Source organism: Peromyscus maniculatus, chromosome 5 (assembly GCF_049852395.1).
Source record: "Peromyscus maniculatus bairdii isolate BWxNUB_F1_BW_parent chromosome 5, HU_Pman_BW_mat_3.1, whole genome shotgun sequence".
Lineage (NCBI taxonomy): Eukaryota > Metazoa > Chordata > Mammalia > Rodentia > Cricetidae > Peromyscus > Peromyscus maniculatus.
The window spans coordinates 109,967,536-109,994,988 of NC_134856.1; the positions used below are offsets into that span (position 1 = coordinate 109,967,536).

General features: G+C 43.1%; 1 protein-coding gene across 3 annotated transcripts in view; it reads right to left on the bottom strand.

Annotated features, from left to right (window-relative positions):
* LOC107399584 (uncharacterized) overlaps positions 1–27,453 on the bottom strand; it is a 330,418-nt gene that overhangs the window by 52,581 nt on the left and 250,384 nt on the right. For all 3 annotated transcript variants that reach the window (XR_013051532.1, XR_013051531.1, XR_001576284.3), the window contains one exon: positions 2,792–2,899. The gene's annotated coding sequence lies outside the window, so the exon portion shown is untranslated. The remainder of the gene's footprint in view (positions 1–2,791; positions 2,900–27,453) is intronic.

The following is a 27,453-nucleotide window of genomic DNA, read 5'->3' on the forward strand; positions in this document are numbered from 1 at the left end:
TGAGGAAGACACCCAAGTATGACCTCCACACATACACATGCACCTGCATGGACATGAACACACAATAAGGAGAACCATTTGACAGATCTCAAACTATTTAGCACAGAATTACCCTATCATCTAGCAATTTGACGCTGAGGTATATACAAAACATGCACAAGAATGTTCACAGCAATATATTAAAAATGGGGGTACTTCAAGTGCTTCTCAAATAATGACTGGACCCCCCCCCCCAAAAAAAAAAAAAGAAACAAGCATTACATTCCAAAAAGGTGTCATCCACTCAGGAAGGAAGGAAGGACCAGTAATGCTATAACAGGCAGGAACAAACTTGGAAAACCCACATGCTGTCTAAAACAGACACACAGAGTCACAAATCGTATGATTCCTACTCCTATGAAATATCTACAGTAGACAAAATCTAGACTAATGACTTTAGATATCGTAGGATTACGGGCAGGATGAGTAAGCATTTGTGGATACATTGTTTCTCTTTGGGGAGATGAAAACTGTTCTAATGGTCTTCATAGAATCTTCGTAAATATCCTCAGACCTGCTAAACATGAAGCTTTAAGAACTTAAGGAGGCTGGGTGGCGGTGGCGCACACCTTTAATCCCAGCACTCGGGAGGCAGAACCAACTCGGATCTCTGTGAGTTGGAGGCCAACCTGGTCTACAGAGCGAGCTCCAGGACAGGCACCAAAACCACACAGAGAAACCCTGTCTCAGAAAACCAAAAAAAAAAAAAAAAAAAAAAAAAGAACATAAGGAGGCTATGAGTTTAGCTTAGTGTTAGAGTATTTGTTTAGCATGAACAGGGCCCTGGGTTCAATCTCAAACACCATTTAAAAAAGATCAAATTATAAGGCATATAAAAGAAAGTTTAGCAGGCAAAAACATAATTAACAGGCAAGAAGAGAGAAAAGTGTCCAGGCTGGTGGATAATAAAGAGAAGGTAGGGGGCATTAGCAAGGTTGATTAGCAGGTAAAGGCACTTGGTGACAAGCCAGAGTGTAGCAGGCTTTCTCTGGGCCACCAACCAGCTCCCAAAGCAAGATATGGAGACTTATTATTAGTTATAAATGTTCGGCCTTAGCTTAGGCTTGTCCCACTAGCTCTTATAACTTAATTTAACCCGTTTCTCTTCATCTACATTTACCTCAGAGCATTTTACCTGTCTTTCATTCTGTATGTCTTACTTCCACTGCTTCTTCCATGTCTGTCTGTCCAGCAGCTGGTTGGCTGGCCCCAGGCATCTCTCTTTCTTCCTTGTTCTCGCTCCTCCTTTTCCACCCCACACCAGACTAGATTCCTCCTCCTACTTATTCTCTCTGCCCACCAGCCCTGCCTATCCCTCTACTGCCTAGCTAGTGGTCGTTCAGCTTTTTGTTAGACCAATCTGGTGCCTTAAGTGGGCAAAGCAACACATCTTTGCATTGTTAAACAAATGCAGCATAAACAAATGTAACACACCTTTACATAGTTAAATTAATATTCCACAACATCAGGAGACCTGAGTTTGATCCCCATGACCCACAAACTAGAAGAAAAGAACAGAATCCTTCAAGGTTTCTTCTGACCTCCACATGCACAGAATGGCACATGCACATCCACACATATATACATAAATAATGCATGTACACATACATATATAATGCATGCATACACACATATATACATAATGCATGCATACACACATATACATAATGCATGCTTACACACATACATATATATACAATGCATGCACACATATATACATAATGCATGCATACACACATACATCTATATATAATGTATGCACACATATATACATAATTCATGCATAAACATACATACATATATGCATAATGCATGCATACATAAATAATTGTGGTGATTTTATTTTAAAGAGAGAAAGAGGAAAGGGATGGGGGGGGGTGCCTAAGTGTGACAAGACGGGACCCAAGCTGTAGCTAGCTTGTGACTGAAGACAAAGACAGTGCAGGAGTTCTGGCCAGCTGTTTGAGCATGGAAGGGTAGGGAGGAAGGGGCCAGTCACAGCCACTGTTCTGCTGGCTGAGGGGCCTGTGAGGAAGAGCAGCCAGCCTGTGCTGAACACAGGAAGTTAAGAACAACCCCAGTGAAGAAAAGGAGAGGGGAAAAACTGGAAAATAAAACACACTTGGAAACTTCTCACATCCCCCCTTTGCAAAAATGCTTTCCATGTCAAACACTGGGGAACAATTTACTTGGGCACAAACAGAAAAGGGGTGTCTTAGGAGGGACCCCACCCCCAGTCAGTCCCTTGGCTCCTTGAATTCTTAGGAGGTGAGCAAATCCAGGCTCATTTCCTGTTGCTTTTTAAAGCAATGTTTGCATTTTCCAATGTTTTCCTATAGTTTATCAGCTCCTGCAGTCCTACAGTGGGCTGGCTACCTCTTAGGTTTGTTTTCCTCCTGCTTTACAATAGTGCAAGCACTGTAAACATTGGAAGTGGATACAAAGATACCTATTATGAAGATTTCAACAGTATTAAAATTCATTGCAATGTATATTTCTCCCATTCCTTGTAAATTTGTATTTCATAATGATTTTTATCAACGTTAAGAAACCAGAACTCTGGGCTGGGGGTGTCACTCAGCTGTAGGTCACCTGCTAAGCCATCAGGTAGGCCTGAGTCTGCTGATCAGCACTGTGCATGCACACCCAAAGTAAATCTATTCAGTAGGTTGTATGTTTCAGAGCACACATTTTTTTTTCTGTGCTTCAGAAACCAGTAATACACATTGAAATAAACAGAATAAGCTCTTACCTTCAGCTGGTAATACTGACACCAAGTCTGAGGCTAAAGAGGTCAAAACATCCACATCCACAAACAGAGATCCACAAATAGTGGATGGACTCCCTAAGATTGCTCCACCTGTAAAGAACAGTCACTGTTTCATTATCGCCTGAATTACAACTGAATCATGTATATACAGTGGTGCCCCATAGCCATACACTAACCTTCTGAAGCTTTGGTCCGTGTTGTGGATCACAATTCTAGAAAGAGTTCATAACCTAATTGTTCTAATGTATTAAGTTGTGACCTTTAGTGTGCCTAATCATACATGCGTGTGTGTGTGTGTGTGTGTGTGTGTGTGTGTGTGTGTGTAGGACTTATCAAGCGCTATCTATACTTTCAGGCAGGTGATCGTGGATGAGGCCTCCATGGGTGAGAGCCAAGAGTACAACAAGACTTTAAAATGTGATTTCCATACATTAGACACTAGCTAATAAGGCTTGTGTGGAAGAGATACCATTCACAATCTCATTTATTTCTTTTTTCAATGCCACACCTGTAACCCCAGCAGTTAGAAGGCTGAGTGACATAGGATTGCAAGTTCAAGGCCAACCTGGCTACAACCTAGACCTCCTCTCTAAAATAAAACAGCTGGTAAAGGATAAAGTTGGAATATGGTTGTCCACAGGGAGTCTGACTGAGTTCTGAATAACTGATTGAACATCTTGACATCACCTGTAAAACGAAATATGTGAGTATATCTTGAAACCAAAGGGTTATGGAGAATCCTAAGTGACTTACTCTCATTTCTATGGTACTTCTCAAAGTACACAAATGTGTCCCAAGATTTAGAATGCTATCTAGTCAGGGTTAGACAGTAAATGGAGATGGAATCCTGGAGAGGAAACACAGGAGTTGAGGCAGAGTGCCAGTTACTGTGTACACATTGGGATGTTTCCGAACTCCAACACCATAACTATGGGCATAAATGTGCTGATGATCCCGAAACCTTGCATTGCTGAAAAAAGAAAACACATAGTCCACATTTTCTTCTTTCTAGTTAATCTTTCATGGCTCATTCTTGTGGGCTCTGGTTGAAATCTCACCTCCCACCGCCAATTGGTGTCTCCTTTCATTTTATACTTTGTTAATGCTTATATATCCTTGACAATTCAGCATTTACTAGGATGAGAGAGAATTCAGTTTGTCCCTGCATATCTTCCTAAGAAAGGAGCAGAGAATAAATTAATGAAAATGCATAATGCTTACCACTCGATATAAGTGAAATGTGATGTGTCGCTGACTTAACTGGAGGTCCCTTGGAACAGAATAGACTGAAAAGTCAGGAATATGATGGTGGGTTACTAGAGTCCCCCCCAAAAAACAGAATAAACCATTTACAGATATAGACCTCTACATGCAAGCTTGAAAATACAGAAGGAGGAGATGAAGACAGCAGAAGAAAACTGACCTCCCGTGCTGCTGGCCTGGCCGAGCTAATGTTATGAAAACCGCAATACTATTGCAAACTGTCTACAGAGTTCAGCAATCGCCAAGCCGTTCTTCACAAAGCTGGAGAAGCAATGTTGAGCTTCAGTCCCATGAAAGCACGGAGCTGCTAAGGCAATCCTGAGCAAAGTGAACAGCATTCTACCATAACACCCCATTTAAAACCTGACTACACAACATAGCAACAAAAACAACACGGGTGCAAAAACAGACGCAGAAAGCAGAGGCATGGACCTGAGAATCCAGAGATACAACCGTGCACCCACAGCCATCTAACTTTTGGAAAAGGTGAAGAAAAAAATATACACTGGAGAAAAAGAGAGAGCATCTTCAGCAAATGTTCCTGGGAAGACCACAGGTCTGAAAGCAGAAGAATGAGAGGCTCCATTCCTCTCATCCCATACAAAAGATGAATTCAAAGTGCATCAAGTACCATAATGTATGACTTAAAATCCCAGACCTCTTGGAGGGAAACACCTCAAGATATGGCCAAAGGTAAGAGGCTTCAAAAGAACTCCATGGCTCAGGAAATAACTCCAATAATTGATAAATAGCAGCACATGAAATCAAAAAGGTGCCGTACAGAAAAGAGAACAACTGAGTGAGGAGACCCCCCCACAGACTGAGAACTTGGTTAGCTAGCCATCTGAGGGGAGTTCATGTCTAGAATATACAAAAAAAAAAAATCTACTAAACAAGGAGGCAAATAAAATGACCAAATTGTCAATAAATACATGAATTAAGAAAATGTTCAACATCCTTAGCCACCAAGAAAATGCAAATGAAATTTACATCAAGATTCCATCTCACCCCAGACTGGCCTGAACTCAGAGAGATCTGCTTGCCTCTGCCTTCCAAGTGATAGGATTAAAGGTATGAGGCACCATGCCTGGCTTCTCAGAGTCATTGTTATTAACTCCAAACCTCTAGCCACTCTTCCAAACAGGAAGGAGAACAGCTTGAAGTCTGTTGGGGTCATTGCTATAGATACATGTTGAAATTCTACCCCACAGATGTGCTGGTATCCAGAGGTGCGGGCTTTGGGAAGTGATTAGGTCATGAGGGCAGCCCTCATGAACAGAACCAGTGCCAAGGGCCTCTCGCCCTCACTTACAACTATGTTTGGATATATATATAAAAAAAAAAACAAAAAACTGGCAGCCTACAAGCGATGGGAGTATCTCTACCAGATGTAGACCATGTACCTTCATCATTGTCTTCTGGGCTCTGGATGATTCAAGTCTACAGGCCTCTCATCCTAAGCCTAAGGCATTTCATCATAGCTTCCCGAACTGACTCCAGCATAAATGGGAGCTCACTGCATATTTGCAAGGAACCCTTAAGTATCATTTAACTCTCTGCTCCTTTGGATTGCACTTCACACAAGCACTGAGGGTGAGCCAAGTTTCTAGCTCCCACGAACTCCCCAACCAACCAACTCAAAAGCCACCAACAGCCCTAACGAACTCCCAAGACCCCACCTCCGGGAGATTGAAGACAGTCAGTTTAGTCAAACATCATGGTGTGAGAGGTAATTTGCATCATATAAAATGCCATATTTTGATACTTTGACTTACAGAAGCTAATTAGGAATGAAATTTGAGTAGAAGAAAAAAAGGAAAAAAAGAAGAAGAAAACAAACAAATAAAACCAAATAATTGTGTGGAAAGGGAGACAACAGGTAAAAATGTTTAAAGACTTAAAATAGGTTAGGGAAATAAACAGGCTTCAGACAGGTCAAAAATGGTGGATCTATCTTCATAAAATCATGGCTCCTGGTAACCAAGCTGTGTACTTAAAAGCTTATTTTTTTAAATGTTTTTCTTCCTCTTTTTCAGGTGTGTGTGTGTGTGTGTGTGTGTGTGTGTGTGTGTGTGTGTGTGTTTGTGTATGCATGCGTGCGTGCGTGCGTGCGTGCGTGCGTGCGCGTGCCTGTCTGTCTATCATTCAATAAAATACCAGGTGCACTGTGGCTTTCTCCTTTATAAAAGAAAAACAAAGCTATTGTCACTCATGGGCTTTGGTCTAGCCTGTCAAGCAGGAATTAAAATCTCTTTAAGAAAAAAAACTAGGAGGAGGAGGAGGAGGAGGAGGAGGAGGAGGAGGAGGAGGAGGAGAAGGAGAAGGAGAAGCAGAAGCAGCAGCAGCAGCTTTGCCTGGTTCATGTATCCTATCCACATGAGCTGGATCAGCTTACAGGAATGGAGATAAGGTACCCCAGAGAGTTTAGAAGGAAGGAACCTCCAGAAGAACCTACGCCTTCTTGACTCATGCAGCCCACCCTCACCCACCCACCGTCAACCACCCTTACTCTGAACCTTAAGACTTGGTGTGCTGGGAGAAACAGAGAGAGCTATGCCTTTCTCTCTAGTAATGACTAAACTACATCCTTAAATTAGCCCTTCACAAACAAACGTCTTTTACCAGTTTCTAAAGATGTCTCCATTTGTCCCCCAAAATGATGAAACAAACACACCCTTACACGCAAAAAGCAACCCCATCATTTTAATCCATTTCCAGGCCTCTGGTGTTATGTAATCCAAAGGCACAAAGCCTGTAGAGCAAAAATGGTTGGGTTATTTTGAAAGAATGCATCAAATATTAGCTGAAAATTGGTTCTAAATGGGGCCACTTAAGCCTCCGTGGGAAGGAATCGAAGGGACTCAGGATTAGAAGCCAAAAAAGAAAATTGAGGACAAGAAAATAATGACTGATGGGTTAGCACTATTATCTCTGAGAATACTAAGGATGTTCAGGCTTTGGAGGGGGGAAATCACATATGTGGCCTTGAGAACACATCCAGACTGAGAAGTTGGCTTGGTGTGGCTTCCTGTAGGGGAGAAAAGGGGACAGGATATGTTCTTCATTTCCAGAAAGGTGAGAAACAGTCACATAGCAGCTTGATTGCCTTTGAGCATGTTGGAGGATGAAAGCCTCATCTCCATAAAGAACAAGCATCATGTAACTGTGGTAAAATGTTCCGTCTTCAGTAGCTGAGGTTAGAAACCCAGAAAAGAACCTAGAAGATTCTGTAACCTTGGCATGGGACACTGGAGACAGAACATGGAAAATGGCCCATCATAGACCCAATGGAAACCTCCTAAAAGCTACCTCACACTGACTCAAAGGATGCTAGACCCTATGAATCTAAGCAATGCAAACCCCCATGAATCTAACCACTGCAAACACTGACTCTGTATGTCAACCTCCAGGAAAGTGGATTTGCTGAGAGATTTCTTTAGACAATTGGTTCTTAGGCAGTTCATCTCAGAATACCTTTACTAAATTTAAAAATTACTGATGAGTCCACTGAGATTTTGGTCACAAGATTTATATCAAGCAATATTAATTCTTAGAAATGTTTAATACTTTTAATTCCTTTAAAAATTAATGCATTTGGGGCTGGAGAGGTGACTCAGTGGTTAAGAGCAGTGGCTACTCTTCCAGAAAACTACAGTTTGAGTCCCAGCACCCATATGTCAGGGCACAACCATCTGCAACTCCAGTTCACAGGGATTTAATGCCCTCTTCTGGCCTTCATGGGTATTACATACAAGAGGTGCATAGAAATACATGCAGGAAAAACTCCCATACACATAGAACAAAAATTAAAAAAAAAAAAAAAATTTAAAGTATCACCCACTACAAACAAAACTAGTATTTTATAATATTTTTCAAATGTAACAATAATCAAATTTTCTCAAAACATTTAGTAACAAGAATGGCATTGTTTTCTATTGGTGGAAAAAATGTGTCTTGCTTAATAGAAGACAGCTGGAATTTTCTACTGGCTGTTATTAATCTGGCACCATATCTTGCTCAGCAGAAGTGTATAAAAATCCATTCTCATGGTGATACAAAGTTGCAAAATGAGAGATCAGGCAAAAGCATGTTCAGATATCTGGATATTCTGTGTTTGATATTGTACTAAAACTGAAAAACTGGTGGTTTCTGAAGTATTGGAGCATCCGTCAATGAGCTGAGGCTCCTTCTCACCCTGACAGACACTCATCTCCCCAGTGCATCCACTCAATCCTTGACCCACACACAAAAAATGTGCTTACATCAACCACATTCACAATCATCCACAAAATATGGAATCACTGAGGTATACAGTGGTCCCAAAAGCAAGAAGAGGGAGGACCAGGACAGACAGACACCAGCTGTTCATCTGCATCTTCAAATGTCACCTCGTAAGCCAGGAATCTTGTCATGCTCACCATCAGGTCCCTAGTGCCAGCACATGAAGTCCATTGCCTGTACCCTTTCGAAGCTCAAGAACTATCCGAATGTCTTTTGTTTGTATCCCAATGGCACTAGCTATTCCACTGGCATCCATGACTAACGTGTGCCATGCTGAAAAAAAATGGATATAAAACCTCTCCTGGTATTCTAACAGATGAAAAAAAAAGAAATAGATGAACAATATGTAAAAAACCGGCTTTAATAAAAACCATCTAAGTCACAATCATAGTTTCAGTGAAAAACTTGATGCCTATTAGAAGTTCCAGTTTCAAAATCAAAGTGTATTTTTAATTCCCTGAAACACAGAAAGCAGCTAAGGGAGAACAAACCATTGCTTATAACAGAACCTGAAATGTAATTTGAAGAGAAATAAGTGCATTTCCTCCAAATGCACCGAAGAGTCAAACTCTGAAAACCTGGGCAAGAACCAATACTCAAATATATTCACTACTATCAAAAATCGGTGTGAACGCATGAGAGAGAGGGGAGTCGTGTGCACTCAGGGGGACAGGCCAATGAGGAGCTCACCTGTCTTTGTCACAGCTGCAGAAGTGGGGACTCCTGCTCTTCTTGTGACCATGGCAGAGAAGCCAAGGCTAGCTTTCACAAGTGGCCTGATGTTTCAAAAGTTCTGGTCCTATGCACTGTATGCCATAATTTTCTTCCCCTAGCACTGCTTAGAGAGTGTCTGCCTCCTTGATGAGCTGAAGTTACGGTGTGATAGAATTGATTATCTGCTCAGAATGGCTTACGCTGTGGGACTATAAAAAATTGCAGGTGGCCTTGGTTACAAGGGAGCTATCTGTCATCCTGAACTATTGACATATTTTTATGTAGTATAGTCCCAAATCGCTCGCTAAGTTTAGTTATTCATCCATGAAATCTAAAATTCGGAGTCTACCTAAGGGAAAGGGGGGGATTTAGACTAAAAGTTGAGTCCCTAGTCCCCTATCAATATCACATTTCAAAGCCAGATGGAAGGGAAAAGCTAAACTTCCTTAAGCCTCACTATCCTGGAGAACGGCTGGTGTCCACCTTCACTCAACAGATAACTGAGGGAGCTATAAATCCCAGGGATTAAGAAAAGCTACTTAAACTCGTTCCTGGCTTTAATTTACGATTGGCCGAGAACTAATAAATACTATGGTAAATATTTATTTTTCTTCAATAGTGCGCTTGCCACCAAGTTGCAGATAGAATCAGTTCCATCCTGGTCCCTGGAGCTTAAAAAATGAAGGGCATGCTAACACCCCTGCATTGGAAGAGATAGCCAAATGACACACAATGACCAGAGCACAAATCTCCCTCCAGAAACAGATAAAAATGCCACCCTCGGGGCTGTGCCTTCTCCACCGCACCACGAGCCTCTGAGGAGGGCTGCCTGCTGGCTAATGACCACACGGCCATAATTTTTAAGTGCGTCGTGTCAGATTCTGGATGAGGTAGCAAATTGTTTTTATTGGCCTTTCTTCCCTAATATAAAACTCTCGATCTACAACTGAATTAATGAATTCTGCTGCCCCTCTGTTTGCTCCACAGCTCCACTTCTAAGCTGCAATCCTGCCTTTTCTGGTCTGCTTTATCAAACCAGTAGTCATTCCCAAGGATTCTCTCACATTTCCATCCTACAAAATAGATGAGTCCCACCATTAAGGGATCCCCACCCACGACTGTCCAGTGTTTGGGGTATTTAAGAGTTCATCAGAGCCGTTACTAAGCAGAAACCTTACCAATCAAATACTTGGGTGCGTAGCACTAAAATCAATTGCCAAAAGAAATGAAAACTTCTCCTGGGAACTAGAAAAACTGTCACTACTGTGGCAGGAGTTGGTGAAGTAACTTCAAGTTCAAATCTGAAGCACAGGCTTGGAATCCGTGCTGGCACCTTGAAGTCTGTGTTGTTCTCGGTCAACTTGATGATTCAGCACTTTGCTCCATTAAGGACGGGGCTGTATTTCCTGACCAATGGACATGACTGTAAAGCAGGGACCATTAGAGGAACCATCTCACAGGACAAAAAAACAAAGAGTCAGTAAGGATGTGACCACATACATGGTGTGTCCTGGCACTTCGTCAGCTGTCCACAGAGAAGAGAGGGCACAGAAGGAAGCGGCTGTGTTCACTGCTTCTACTTTTAGGCTGTTTTTCAAGACTGCTCGCTCTTCTCTTCCCCTCTCCTGAAAGCCCTGTTGAGGATGCTGGCCTCTCGGCATGAGGAAGCTTTCGCCTCTCCATTTGTCCGCAGCTAAGATTACTGGCAGGTAACTCAAACAAGATTGGGCCCACAAGGGTCTATCAAGGAGGCGGGGAGGGGCTCCATGTGGCCTCTACCCTCTCAAAGGCAGGCAGTTAACAGTTGTTGGGAGAGAGGGTCACGAGACCCCACCTCTCCTCAAGGATATAGAGGCAATTAAGGTCCGGTCCCTCCTTCTAAGATATATGAGAGGTTAATGATTGCTGAGTAGAGGCATTTTCTTCCACAGTATACTGCTCCTAAGTAGCCCATATGGTCCCTAAAGTAACCCCTCACCCAGGCTCCTGTAAACCCGATTAAGCTCACTAGTGCTCCAAATTAGACTTGAATGGAATCATTTCTTTGATTTCTTGTTGGTGCCCTAGTGGAGTGAGGAGGTGTTTGTTTATGTCACTAGAGAACATCTAATCATGTTGAGATTATCCTTAACTTCCCCCTAGAAGGAGGGTTCACTACTGATGGTCTGTATTTCTTATTGACCTGGAAAAAAGAATTAGTTCTTTTTCTAATATAAAAAGTGAGTCACCTCCCCTCAGCGCAACCCAAATTGATCATCCTCTTCCTTATTCTATAATTAGCTGGTCACCAAATCCCCTGTCTAAATTCAGACCTTTCAAAATGCCCTCAAATACTGCCTCTTCGTCATACCTGTTTCCTCAATTATTCATCTCCCTTTCTAGAGATAAATTAATACAGACACAACTTATTCACTAAATAAAACTGCAGATAGTTCACCTGCAGGATTTAGCTGAAATGTTTGACATCAGCTGTCTGTTGTAAAGCTTAAATACAATCATATAAGTAAAATATGTAAGCTGTGTCTGGAGCACAAATACATGGCATGGCTTAGGTGTTTCTGTTATAACTATAGAAACAATTTCCAAGAGCTTCGTCAAGAATTTCTAATAAACTAGGTGACAACCAGGATGACCGACAGTGTGTCATTTCAAATGATCAGAAAACAGCAAGACGGATCACAGCATGTCAGATTGGGCTGACTTTTTCAAGTCCTTCAACTTCTGTTCCTATAAAATGGATGAGATTAGATCAGATCAGCCTTCCCACCAGAGACTAAAATGACCAAGAAAGAAAACAATTGTTCAAAATAGCATCTGCTTGCAGGCACCAGAGGACTGTCAGGCTCCTTGACTTTAAGGGTCAGGACTGTGGAGAGCTGACCTTTGACCTGTCTTGAACCCATTTGGTGACTCCTCCGCAGACAGTGGAAAAACTCAAGAATGGAATAGGGCTTACTCCAGTCTCGCAAAGCGAAACTCCAGTCTGCACAGGCAAAATCTCAGAGTTCACGGCCTTCTAAGGGCAAGAGGCCCTGGTAACAACCCAAACTTGCAGCTGGATCCCAAGGGCCCAAGCTAGAATCTCACCAGGGCTCGGGAAAATTGAAGGGCATCTTGGGGACAGTTTAACCCCTGCCTGGATCAAAGTAGCCCTCTACAGAGGAAAGGAACATCAGCCACAGCTAAGTATTATCTCTGTGTTTTTAATAAATAATTCCCAGTAGTCATGAGAATTAACTCTGCTTATAAAAATAAGAACAAGCCAAAAATTTAGAGAAAAGTCAGAAACAGACCCATAGGGAATTGAGACATAATAGTTAATAAAGGGGAACTTCAGAGTCACTGTGACCAATACATTTCATAACCAAACAATAAACTGGAAATAATGTAGTATAAAATAATCAAAGACATATTTTGTGATTTGAAATATAACCACTGGTAGGAACATACTCAAAAGATGAGCATCACTGAATATCATGTACAGATGAGATGAAAGGGGAGCAAGTGATATTACAGAAGAAAATACCCAGATTAAAGCACAGAGAGCAAATGGAGCAGAAATGACTGGTGGAACACTGTTTCTTTTCATCAGTGTGTGTTGTGGTGTGCGAGATGTGTGGTGTGTATGCGAGATGTATGGTGTGTGTGTGTGTGTGTGTGTGTGTGTGTGTGTGTGTGTGATGAGTGTGTGTGTGTGTGTGTGTGATGAGTGTGTGTGTATGTGTGTGTGTGTGTGTGTGTGTGTGTGTGTGTGTGTGTGTGTGTGAACATGCACACACCACAGTGCGTGTGTGGAGGACAGAAGGTAACTGGCAGGAGTTAGCTTTCTCCTTCCACTGTTTGGGTGTCAGAGATTGGACTCAATGCCGTTAGCAGCTGTGCAACCTCACTAGGCCTGAAACACAGTTTCAACCATGAGGAAAAGAAAGGAATCCCAGAGTGGAGAGTGGAATTAAAGCAATCTGAGGAGATTATGGTAGACAGTTTCCCAAAACCAATGGAGAAAATCAAGCCAGATTCAAAAGTGCTAAACATTTTGAGAAGGATAGAAACAAGGAAATTCACATATAGAATATCACAACGAAACCGCTGGAAATCAAGGGCTAAGTAAAATCATAAAACGGGACAAATGAAACTGGATGTGGTGGCACAAGCCTTTAATCCGAGCACTCGGAAGGCAGAGACAGGCAGATCTCTGAGTTTGAGGGCAGCTTGGTTGACTATTTGAGTTCTAGGACAGCCAGAGCTACACAGAGAAACCCTGTCTCCTGGGAGGGGGGTGGGGGCTGTTGGCAATGAAAGACAAGATATTCAAGGTACCCACACAGGAGTATTTGTGGAAATGGAAAAGACCATTTCCAAATAATAGTAAGACCAACAGACTCTCCAAGGACACATAGAAACCAGGATACTTATTAGAAATGGTACTTTTAATGAGCTAAAAAGATGTCCAAAAATATCCTTGAAAACTAAAAGGCAAATTAAAGACTTCAGTCAGAAAGCCCTTACTGCCAGAATAGCTGAAGAATTTGTGAATGGGAAGAAAACAAGCCCAGATGAAAGCTTGTTGTACAGAGTGAAGAAAGCCTACAGGAAAACACTAGCCAGATATGTGTCTTATAACAGGTTAACATCCCGATAAAGGAACTCAAAAATCTAGGCCAGAGAGAGGTTTCAATGAGTAAAGCCTGAAGACCTGAGATCAAGTTCTGGTATCCTCGGGTAGAAGGAGAGAACCTATTTCCACAGCTTGTCCTGTGACCTCTACATGCCCATCATGTCCCATGCACCACAGTACACACACCATTCATTCATATAAGCATACATCCACACATGCCAACACACTAATAATAATTAGAATTAAAATTTTAAGTCTGTCTTTATTCAAAACCCATTCCTTTAAGAAATATTTAAGTAATTATACATTATGGCTAATGTTTTCCTACGACATCCCAGGGGTATGTTAGGTCTAGGACCAGAGGGAGATCTTCACCAACGTCTTCACATAGCATGTGCGTCTGCTTATATTCCATGGTGCACACACCTGAGCTCTGCTACCTTTTAGCACAAAAAGAAAACTAGTCCCCAAGAGTATCACTTTTTTTAGTTGGACATCTTTAAATCTCATCAGGACTCCAGGATATCTAGGCTGCGTCATTAGCTTATGCCACATAGCTCAAGGGTCCACACGTTAAAGACTCTGCATAAATATCCACAGAATTAAACTTTTCCAGGAGGGAACAATGATCCCAAATCACATGATACACTTTGATAAAAAGAAACAGAAAATCTTCCAAGTTCCAGAAACAACATCCATGAATATTAGGGTGGAAAGATCTAGTGTATTATGAAATAAAATTATTTAATAAAATTTTGAGATAGCTGAAATATGTTATTTAGATTTAATCTCACTCTTGATGGTCAGAACAGACTGGACCCATGAGAGGCCATCTTTCTACCCACAGAAACTAACACTGCCTGTGCTGTTCAGAAATGGCCTAAGTATCTTCTCACTAGTACCCTGAGAGCCTCATCTCCAGCCAAAGAGATGTGGCTCTGAACAGGGAAACCTCTCGGTCATTCAGCATCCAAAGCTTGGACCACAGCAGAAGCTCATTCTCCCATCCATCTGCGCTTGGGGACGGTGTTACTCTGACCCACAGGTCTGACACTTGCTCCCAAACTAGTTTTCAATTTTCTCTATTTTTAAACATTAAACTGTGTCCTCTAGTTTCTTGACTTAACAAGAGGGAATTATTTGAAAGTCACATCTCAAAATCCAGGTTAGCAAATTATTCATTCTCTCCCTCCCCTCCCCGGCTTTCCCTCTGCCTCAGTGTGTACCTGTATTCATGGTCGTGTGCATGTGTAAGAGTGCACATCCACCCTGTGGATGCCAGAGGTCAGCACGGACTGCCTTCATCTCTCCACCTTAGGTTTTGAGACCAGTATCTTTTCCTGAACCAGGAGCTCACTGATTCAACAAGCCTGGCTGACCAGTGAGGCTCATGGATCCTCCTGTCTCTGCCTCCTAGCACTGGGATTATAGGCATACAACACCATACCAGGCTTTTCCTTTTTCATGTGGGTGATAAAGATCCAACTCAGGTCTCAAGCTTGTACTGCAAGGACTTTATTGGCTGATCCATCTCCCCAGTTGGGAAGTGATTTTTTTCTTTAATTCTCTCAAAGCCTCCATTATTTTGCTATACATCCTTTCTTAAGCAAAATTAAACAGGTTTTTTTTTCCCCCAACTGGAGAGATTTCCTCTTTTATCAAGCACTTGATCCATGCCAGGGTAAGTGGTCATCTCTTGGCCACTACGCCAGCTTGCACTATCATCATCACATAGTAAATCAGGAAATCAGACTCAGAATTTAACTCTCATTGACACCCAGCTCAGAAGCGGCAGAGCAGGCATTCAACCCCAAGTTCTCCAGGGTCAGGAAGACATTCTAGAAGTTGTCTGAGTCTTCCATTCCTTCTCTGCAATATTGCACTAATAAGGGCTGAGCTCAGCCTCCGGGCAGCAGGCCGGTGGGAACTCTAAGGAAACCACACCACTGCTGAGGACAGAGACAGGGGGTCCTGTCCCACTGCAGTCTGCAAAGTGGGTCCACCCCACCTACCTGCACACTCCAGCCCCGCCTGTTCACGTCCAGTTCCCATCACCTGGTCAAGAGGCGGAGCCAGTGAGAAGCATTTAGGAGATACGTTATATGAGGCGCCTTTGGCTTTGCTCTCCAGACAGCCTGAAACTTCTTAGTGTTCCACACAGAACCTTCTGTCTCAATTTCTTCTATTCCCAAAGCAACACACATATGAAATGTTGACAGGTCAAACTGTGTAAACAAACCAGCCTCCTGACTTCTGAGATCAACGTCATGTTACCCTTGTGAAATGCTTGCAGCTCTCGAGTCCTGTGTGGTGTATTTTCTCTATGACCACAGTTTGTATCATGTGTCCACGTTCCTCCGTGTGTGTGTGTGTGTGTGTGTGTGTGTGTGCACACACGGGTACATGTGGCACCAAGAGGTCGACCCTGAGACTTCCTCCATCACTCCACTTTGTTTGAGACAAGGTTTCTCACCGAGCTTAGAGCTCATGGATTCTGTGAGACCAGCTAGCTGGGGAGCTGCTTCTCCCTGTCCGGAACTGGGACTGGGCGTGTGTCGCCGTGCCCCACATTTCACACGGATGCTGGGAATCCCAACTCCAGTCCTTGCACGTGCACAGCAGGCATTTAAGGAAGCCAGCACTCAGCATAGAGAGCACAGTTTCTACTGCATTCATTTATGTGTGGGTGAGTACATGCTTCGGCACACATGTTCCATGGTATGTGTAGAGGTCAAAGGGCAATTTGTGGTAGTCGGTTCTCTCCTTTCATGTGGATCCTGGGGATCAAACGCAGGTCATCCGTCTTAGTGGCGACAAACACCTGTAACTGCTGAGCCATCTCACTGGCCCAGACCACAATTTTGAAAGAGTATATCTAAGACATAAAGCCTATGCCAAATAATTTTGATAATGCTCTATTATCATGTATCAACTTATACTATCTGATAATGATAATTTAGTAATTAAGAGGTAGACCTTTCATCTTTCTCTTCTAAATTAGCTAATATATAAACAGAGACTTAGATCTTCAAAGCATCTTCGATGGGTTGATCTTCATCTTTCCACAAACCAGAAACCTCAAGATTCAGCATGCCTAGAGCACTAGTTATTTTATTATGCTGTGACAGAGCAATGTAAGGGAGGAAAGATTGATTTGGGGCTCACAATTTCACAGTGCAAGAACATCACAGGGAAAAGGGATGGCACACAGCCCACCCTGTGGCAATGGGGATGGGTTACAGTAGCTGTTCACACCATGGCACAGAGCCCACTCTGTGGCAGTGGGAATGTGTTGCAGTGTCTGTTCACACCATGGCACAGAGCCCATCCTGTGGCAGTGGGAATGTGTTGCAGTGTCTGTTCACACCATGGCACAGAGCCCATCCTGTGGCAGTGGGAATGTGTTGCAGTGTCTGTTCACACCATGGCACAGAGCCCATCCTGTGGCGGTGGGAATGGGTTGCAGTGTCTGTTCACACCATGGCACACAGCCCACTCTGTGGCAGTGGGAATGTGTTGCAGTGTCTGTTCACACCATGGCACACAGCCCACCCTGTGGCAGTGGGGACGGGTTGCAGTGGATGTTCACATCATGGCAGACCAAAAAGAGGAGCAGGTGGGATTGGAACAGGGGCAGATACAGCCTTTAAAAGCCCACCACCAGTGATTTACTTATTCCAGCTAGGCCCTACCATCTAAGGATCCCTCGGTCTCTAAAAATCAGTGCCATAAACTGGGAAATAGGCCTCTAAGACATGAACCTGTTGGGAATATTTGAGATTGAAACTACAAAATCCAGCTACTAGGCACTCTGGCTGTGGCTGTTTTCACAACTGTGATGCCCTTCATCCAACGTACTTAACAAATGTGTATTTAGAGGGGGAGAGGTTGAGCCAAGAGAGGCAGGCTTTGTCTATTGAAAAAACCATATTATGCAAATAAGCATGCAAATAGGGGAAAGTGTGGCTATGATAACTGCTGTCGGGAGAAGCACCTGGTGAGTGAGCAGGTGTGAGACAGTGGATTTGATCTTGAGCCTGAGGAGTCAGGTTTTCCTGACAAAGGAACATAGCAGCTGGTTTCTCTCAGACAGGAGATGTTTCCCAAGCAGGTGGATGAGAAGCAGCAAAGGAAACAGGAAGGGTGAGCGAGGACGCTGGTGAACGAACAGGCCAATGGTGAACAAGAACAGGAGCTGGTTCAGTGAGCACAGAGCTCACTCAGAAGGGTAAGGACCTGAGTTCTGATTCCCAGGACCCGCAGAAAGTGGGCCGTGTTAATGTGGGCCTGGAATCACTGTGCTCCTGTGGTGACATGGGGGACAGAGATAGAAGGATCGTGAAATATGGTGGCCAGCTACCGTGGCACATGCAGCAGCAGTAAACAGGAACAGTTCCTGCCTCAAACAAGGTGGACGGTTATGGTGGCATTTTATTTGTACTGAAATGTGACTTTAATTGTATGTTAATAAATAAAATTGCCTGGGGGTCAGAGCTATTAGAGCCATAGAAAGAGCGTGGCGGTGATGGCGCACGCCTTTAATCCCAGCACTTGGTAGGCAGAGCTAGGTAAGTATCTGTGTGTTCAGAGATACAGCCAGCATTGGAGACATACGCCTTAAAGACCTGGAGGGCTGTACTTACAGACAGTGATGAGGCAGTCACGTGTTTGGGTTTACAACCAATGAGAAGGCAGAACAGAAAGACTATATCAAGACAAACACACAGGAAGTAGGTCTCTTTTGGAGAGGTAGGACCACCGCAGGAGGAAGGGTAAAGTTTTAGCTCTGAGCTCTGACCTCTTGGCTTTCTCTTTTACATTGGTTCTGTGTTTTTTATTTTAATAAGACAGTTGGTTATATCTACAGACGGTGACAATCAACAGCAGAGATTGTCTTCTATACCCATTGTGGCACACACATCACACACACACACACACACACATACACACACACACACACAGAAAATTTTAAAAAGAATGTGCAAAGGCCCTGGGGTACTAGAAGGTTAGTACGAGAATCCAAAAGAAGCTCATATCTCCTCTGCTTACAGAATTCCTTTCTCTTAGCCAGTCAGTGGTGGCACACATCTTTTTTTTTTTTTTTCTTTTTTTGGTTTTTCAAGACAAGGTTTCTCTGTGTAGTTTTGGTGCCTGTCCTGGAGCTCACTCTGTAGACCAGGCTGGCCTTGAACTCACAGAGATCCACCTGGCTCTGCCTCCTGAGTGCTGGGATTAAAGGCGTGTACCAGTGCCAGCCTCGCCTTGGTGGCACAGGCCTTTAATCCCAGCACTGGGAGGCAGAGGCAGGCAGATCTACAGAGTAAATTCCAGGAGAGCCAGAACTGTTACCCAGAGAAACCCTCTCTCTGCTCACATATTTCTCAACTGTGACACCCGCTGGAGAGCTGCTGTCCCTTCTCCAACTGCACTGTAGATTGGTATCCCTCATACCACTGTGGCATTTCTTCTCCATGTCTGTTAGCACTTAGCTCACTGTTCAGCAATTATCTGTGTATACATCTGTCTCCCTCACCAGCCTGAGAGCCAATCCACGGATGGCTGGGGAGCGGGGGTGGGGGGGGGGGCGGCGGGCAGAGCTTTATTTTCCTAACTCTTGGCATGCAGTGCTAAACTTGGGTAAAACACTCCCGGTTTGCTAGTGAATCTGGACAATCCAACCTTGGTCCCCACCCCCAGCCTTTCCCACCCACCCACCCACCCCACTCCCACACACCCAGACTTCAGCATTACGCCTTGAAAACATACTTGTCTACTGTGAGAGTTGCCTGCATTTTTTTTGGTAGACTCAGCTGTACAGTAATAACTTTTTTAGAAAGCCCTTTCTCTGGCTGCCCTTAATGAATCACAAGGTGTTATTTACTGCGACCTCGGAACCATCTGCACAGACATTGTTAACACAATGTAATTCGTTTTATAAATATCACACAATTATCTAATTTTTAAAAGGCTCTGGTTGCTTTGAAAGGTGTTATTTTGGAAACAAGTCCTGGCCCATCCTAGGGAAATTCCCAAGCTAGTATTGTAATTGCTAAGTATATCCACAGAAGCCCTGAGAGGCCGGACAGGAAGTAGAAATCCATGAGCTGTTGTGGCCTTTCTGAACGCAGCCAGCCCAGCACAAGAGGGGTCACACGCAGCCCTGTCCCCGCTACGGTCACCTGCCCTGTCTCTGCTCCGGGTGATGATTCCAGAACTCCACCCAGCCCAAGCTCAGTTTCCCTCCTTGGTGACAGCAGCCTCTCTGCTGTGACTCTTAAGGCACTTTGCCAGCCTGTGTGCGTCCAATAGTGGCAAGAAGGGGTAGGAAGAGGGACAGGCCTGTCTGTTGGTCATTTTTGCTGAGGTCTCAGAATGGAACGAGCAGCCTGTGTTTTTTCCTTACTGGGTGCTAGCAAGCCCAGCGCAGACTCCTCCCACCTCCCAGAGTAAACCCTCACTTCTGGGGCAGGCCACACCATACAATCAAGATTAGGGTATTCCCGGAGCAATGCGACCCTCCAGCTTTCTGGCTATTTGATACAGGGCTGTTAGGCAGGGCCCTGCCCCTCTCAGGTCTATCTTTACCTGCCATCTTTGGAGGATTACGGGGGAAGGGCTGGCAGCGGTTGGTAGTAATTTAACCCAGGCCTCCTGGAGCTGTTTATGAACAGATGTGAGCTGACATTCCCATACAGCCAGGCAGAGTCCCGGAGTCCCAGGCAAAGGCAGTGTCCCTGAAAAGTGTGCCGAGCCCGACTTCCTCCTTTTCCTATCTCAGCTGCAGAGGGGCAGGATGTGGGCTGCCTGGGAAAAGAGCCATCACCAGCCCAGTCCTGAGGCCACCCTTTGATCGTGTGTGTGTGTGTGTGTGTGTGTGTGTGTGTGTGTGTGTGTGTGTGTGAATCTGGCACACATGAGAGTTGGTACTTCATTACAGACTTCCTGTCTTTATCTCTATTAATTATAAAGTCCCTTAGGAAGAAGGAAAGGGTGCTGTGAAATACCACAGGAAGGGGTATACACCATCAAGGACGGCAGGGCCAGCACCCGAGAAAGACAGAGACTCGGGGTGTTGGAGGCAGAGTGAGCATCTGCTCTGGGAGGTACAAGCACTGCTGTGCCCTACATTAGAGCTTCACAAACCTGTGCGCCGGCATTGACCTTACCTTTAGGGAGGAAGCTGCCTGGTATTTCTCCTCCCCAACAGGCCAGAGTGAAGGGGAGAACCCAGACGTGGGTGAGGTCAGACTATGATGGCAGGGACTCCCCAGTCACCGTTGTCTGGGCTGCAACCCACAGACCATCAGCACAGGCTTCAAACGCCCCTCCTAAGGAAAAGGACACCACTGGTGTCAGAGTCCGTTACTGCTACTATGACAGATAAAATAAAAATGAAAACACCTTAGATTCGGTACTTTATAAATAAAGAAATTGATTCCTTACAGTTCTAGAGACAAGTCCAAGTTCAAAAAGCCACTGGGTGGATGCCTGGCTGAGTTCACATTCCACAGATGGAGCCTTAAACTTCATCCTCAAAAGAGCTCGTTTCCACAGGACCAGGGACTCATGAGACAAAAATGCTTCTATGTGGGGTGCTCACTCGCTAGAGCATCTAGCCCACAGACAACTCGGCAAAGGGGAAGGGAGACGCCTGCCACGTGTATCTCCACCAAACCCTGTTCTCCACATGGCAGGAATCAGAAACATTACACACTGACAACTCCCCTTTCTCAGACCAGAGGCTGGAGAGGGAACTCAGCTGGTAAATTGCTGGGCTGTGCAAACATGAAGACCTGGGTTTGACCTCTAGCACCCAGAGGGGATAGAAAAGCCGGGCACTATGGGTATTCTAATCCCAGGACTGGACAAGTGGGGAGCACAGGCTCCATTGAGCCTGCTGCCCAGGCAGCCTAGAGGAGTCAGTGAGCCCCGGTTTCTGTAAGAGACCCTGTTTCAAAAAATAAAATCCAAAGCAACTGAGGAAGGCATCCAGTGTCAACCTTTGGTACACACACACACACACACACACACACACACACACACACACACACACACACACACGGAGAGAGTTAAACTATCAGTTTCTAAAAGAAACTTCATACTTTATGATGTAACAGATCTTAAAATCTAGAGTAAGACATACTGTACTCCCATTACTGAGAGAATAAGGCAGAAGGATTGCCATGAGTTCATAGTTGAGACCATGTCATTTAAAACTAAAGTGTGTGTGTGTGTGTGTGTGTGTGTGTGTGTGTGTGTGTGTGTGTGTCAGAGAGATGCGGGTTTTAACTGTGTACATTTCTGTGAAAGTGAGAGAGGTAGCAAATGTTTTGGGCGTTGGGAGCCAGTCTGTATACTGATGACTCAGCTGTATCCTAAGTCCATAAACAGCTAAAGACATCAATAGAGGGACCTATCTATGTTTGAATATAACTCCTGTTTAAAAAAAAACAGACAGCAGACACAGCAGGTGAGTCCATCAACATCACCAGGAATATTGAATGTGGAGGACTCATTTGCAGACATCCTTTCTGTACAGTTTTGTGGGCTAGCTGAGCAAAAACCAACCCAGCTGCCCCCGGGCTGGGATTCAGAAAAGGAACACACAGAACAATGGTCTTCTGTGTTGAAGACCATACCTCGGCAGAACTGGAAGACTTTCCAACATCTGTGGAAATCCATGCTTTCCCGGGTCTCAGGAAACTGCACGCATATGTGAGCAGGCAAAGAGCTTGAAGATACACAGTGGTAGAAACCAAGGAAAACTAACTAGCCTGGGGAAATCAAAGCAATGATTCTAATCTTATAAACAGCTAAGCTGCTCAGCAGCTCCAAGCATACTCAAGTATTTGCAGGAGCACCAAATTGTCACAGAGATAAAAATATTTAACCAGGGCTGGAGAGAAAGTTACGAGCATTTGCTGCTCTTACAGAGAATAGGAGTTCAGTTCCCAGGACCAATATCGGACAGCTGATAACTGCCTATAACTCTCGGGCCAGGAGCTCCAATACTCTCTTCAGCATCCACTGGCACCTACAAACACATGACACACACACACACACACACACACTAAAAATGAATGTTAAAAATATAAAACCATTTTACCACCAAAGGATATATCCAGAAGAAAATGGGCACTGAACAAAATTTTGTGGGCCACCTAGACAAACTCCTTAACTGACAGAAAACAAAAAACTCTTATCAGCCATCACAAAGCTAGGGCATAAAGAATTACATGGCAACATTACTGTGTCCATAGAGAGGGGCAAGGGTGCATTTCCAGCCTCAGCTTCATGTCCAGTGATCATGTCTGTGTACGAGTCTATGTGTGTATGTTTCAGCATCTCACCTCGTGCCCTGCCTTGTCTCAGACAATCCGGAAGTGTTTGTGGAATAAAAGAATGCAGGATTAATGAATCATGGACACATGAGGCAACTTTGTGAGCAAATCCACGCTTTAGTCAGAAGGAATATTCTACGTAGAACTACTGAATTGTATATTTACTTTTTCAGAAACTACAAGCCACTGCTGAACTAATGTGAGTGGCCTAAAGGAGGGAATTATCACTCCAGGCAGCTAACTCCATGCTCAGAAGTTATTCATGCATGATGGGAACCCATCTGGAACATCAATGAAGTCTTTATACTCAAAGACTACTCACAGGGGACTCAGGCTAAGTGTGCTAATGTCTCTGCCTGGGTTTCCCAGGACCTGGGAAATGGAAGCCTGATTGCTCAGGGGGCTTGTGGCTTCTTCCACATCTTCTCCACCCACTCATTCATCACCTTGTGATTTGGCAGGATGCAATGCCAGGTCTCAGCAACACAGGGTAGGAAGCATGCCTTCACAGCTTCTGCCAGTCGCCTGGTTTTCCCCTCTGACCACAGGGCAGGACAGGTGCATTCAGGAGTGTGTACAGAGGTCCCTACCTAACCATTACAACATCTGAAGTACCTCACCATGCTACCCAGCCGAAGGTCAAATGGGAACAGCCTGTCTTCCTCCCACAGGTGCTGGCCCCTCAAAAGGAATGCAGACTTTGAGCTCCATTGATGTTTTCAAAATACTGCCTTCTCTTTGAACTAGCATGGAATGTGTAACTTTACCCACAGACTGTGCAACTTTCCAGCCGCCCAGTTTCTACGATATAACTCATTTCAACTATTTAAAAAAAAAAATGGCCTTAAAGAATCTCACTATAAAGATCAGAAAATAAGCTGTCTTCATCTTTTGCTTAGAAAAGTCATAGATAATTACATCCATATGTGTGTGTCCATGCATATAGATTTTTAGTTTTTCAAGAATGACAACCTTCATTAAAAGGGTCAAGTTATTCAGCAGCCTTTTCTCTCCCTCCTTTCTGGGATGCCAGAAGCTGACCCTCACAAGGCCAGATGCAAATAAGGGGAGAAGGTTCCATGTCTCAGTCACTCAGTCCTTGAAATAAAAACACTGTTTGGTTAATTTCAGAAGGGATGAAAAGGCTGTCCATTACTTTACATAGCCATATGAAATAAAATGAAGCTAATAATTACAGAAAAAGTAAAATACTTTAAATATATAAAGTCTGGAAATAAATATTTTAGATAACATTTTCTTGGTTCTTTGTGGTTGCCTGATTAATAGCAAGTTCACGGCAATGTTGAGATGTGGCAAAGAAACATGAGTATAAACAATTTGTATTTACTTCAGATATACATGATTTTACAGAGTAAAATACATTTATATAAACACACAAACACAGATACACACAGACATACAAACATATACTCACAGACACATATATAAAGACATAACATAGATGCACACATATACATACAAACATATACACACAGAGGCACAGACACATACATATAGATATAAACACAGAGGCACACAGAGACACAAACATAGACATACATACACAGATACACACATACAGGGAGACACAAGATGTACATACAGACAGAGATATATAAATAGACACACAGAAAAACATGCACATACAGACACATACACAGAAACCCATGCAGAGAAAAGGCTCTTGCATACACACACACACACACACACACACACACACACACACACACACGCACACACACAAACACACCTCCCTTCAGAGCTGAAATGTCAAACTCAAAATAAATTCAAAACATTTACAAAATAAATTCAGACATCTGAAGGGGATTTCCCACAATTAAATTTGCAGTACTATCAACAAAATCGGTTTATTTTAAGACAGGCTGCCCAATATATAAATTCCCCTTTGCCTTTGAAATGCGTCTACCAGATAAGATAGCTTTTGTTTAATCTACTATTTTCAGAACTTGCTTTGGGGTCTGAACGCACCCAGTGGAGTGACTTGAGATTTCCTACCCAGCTTTCAAATGTGCTTCTTCTGTCTGTTTGTATTTAGTAATTTCCTGTCAAACAACCTCACATAATTAACTTTCCTTGCTCCAACCTACTTTTTTTTCCTATTCCTACTTCCTGAGGACGGTAATAAAATGCTGATTACAGGAGACTGTTCTTTGCTCCCCTCCCAGACTCTCCCCTCTCTGACTCCCTTTGTGGGAACACTGGCTCAGGTTGCAGGGAGATTCTGATCAGGGAAAGACCTGGACTGGAAAGAGCAGCCAAGAGTCTGGGCATTTGTGATCATCTGCATATACCAAGTAGGCCTGCCTCCCTATCACAGATGGAAGACTGCAAAGTCGCCAGTGAGTTGCTTTTGCCATGGAAAGAGGAGAGAAAGAAAACAGAGGTCCCGGCCAGCCCCTAGACTAAGGCACCACACTGGTGTCCTCCAACAAAGGGTCCCCACACGTGGCCATTCAGCCATCCAAATGCCCCCAGGGGCACTAAGGAACTCAATTTGCACCTTGATTTGTCTTTAACTAGTTTACAGGAGTTACACAGGGCTAGTGGGCATTTTACTGGACAACACAGCTTGACAACCATCTGCTAGTTTACAGGACATGAAAAGAATAAAAGAGCATGATGTCATCAGCAAACCTTTCAGAAAAAAAGGAAAATTTGCAGCAGGCTTTCTTCAACAGAAGAACTGAAAGAGAAAAATGGAGAAAGGTAAAAAGGACCTGTAGATTAATCAACGTCTAAAGGACATATTAACTAGTTGCAATGAGCTGTTAGTTGGACCAGTATTAAAAGAAAGATGCAAAGAAACTTTTCAACAGGATTAGATATTTGAAAACTGCATATCTGTTCTAATATTAAGGAATTACTGCTATGTTTTTAAAATAGAATGGTATTTTTCATGTGTCTAAAAGTAGATTTTATATTCTTAAGGTAAATGGTGAAATATTTCAGGATAAATGGTATGGTATCTGGGATTTGCAGGAGGAGAACACATGTGTGTATACATGAAACTAGATGTCCCATTAATTGGTCATGGCTGAATGGCAAACACATGAAGATTCCCTATATGCGATTCAGTATACATATCATATGAAGTTTATCTTTTCACTGAGAGGTTTGTTCAAAGACATTTCCTTAAACCATAATACAAATCTGTAGCATATGTGCAGTGGTTGAAAATCTACTGAATTTCATTTGTAGATTAATTCAAATTTTAGCACTGTTTGCTGATGCAAAATTTACCAGGGGAGAGTTGTACACACAGTACCATACCCTACAATGGTACCTTTTATAGCCATTTAAAAAGGACAAATTACAGGCTGGAAAGATAGCTCAGTGGTAAGATGCTTACTGCTTTTGCACAGGACTGGATTTCGGTTTCCAGTCCTGTGTGATGACTCACAATCTCCTATAATTCAATTTCCAAGGGATTCTATCCCCTCCTCACACTTCCTTGGGCTCCTGCACACATGTGGGTTAATAAACTCACATAGAAAAACACATGCGGAGGGAGGGAGGGAGGGAGGGAGGGAGGGAGGGAGGGAGGGAGGGAGGGAGGGAGGGAGGGAGAGAGGATGTCTTTAAAAAACAATGAATTAAGCCTATAAATGTGCTACATTTTCTATCAAATGGATATAAAAATAAGTAGAGATTTTCACGTGCATAAATATACTAGTTATTTTGTAGAATGTATGTGAATGCATAATTTAACAGATACAGCTCCATGAACTTGGAGAATAGGAAGAAACAACATATAGTAATGGTACTTCTCATTTGGGATTAGAAATTTCTTAAGAGAGATGGGTGGGTTTGGTATATTTCACATTTATAATTTAACAAGAAAAACTATGGTAACATCAAAATGAATGATAAAACATTAAAAAAGCCAAGAATATCTTGTAAGTGCTTTAACTCAACATTGTACTAAACATCCTATCCAATGACATAAAGTAATAATAATAATAACAGTAATAATAATAAAAAATAATGATAAATAGCTAGAAACAAAAATGTCTACCTGTCCACATTAGTATAAATTGTCTAAATAATAAATCTACATAATCTAAATTTTAATAGAATTAAAAAGAGGTTAATTAGGTTCTTGAGTACATTAAATATTCAAAATCATTGAGTGCAGTAAATTTTTAAATTATTCGGGACACATAATAGGAGGGCCGGGTATGGTAGGTCATGCCTATTATCCTCATAGGTGGAAAGTGGAGGCAGGAGGAATGCCATGAGTTTGAGACCAGTCTGAAGTACATAATAAATTCCAAGTCCATCTGGATTGCATTGTGTGTCCTTGGCTCAAATAATAAAGAAATATAGTGGGAAAAATAACTAACAACAGGAATTCAAGGTACACAGTTTCAGAAATTCAATGAAAGGTTATAAAATTACTGTTAAAA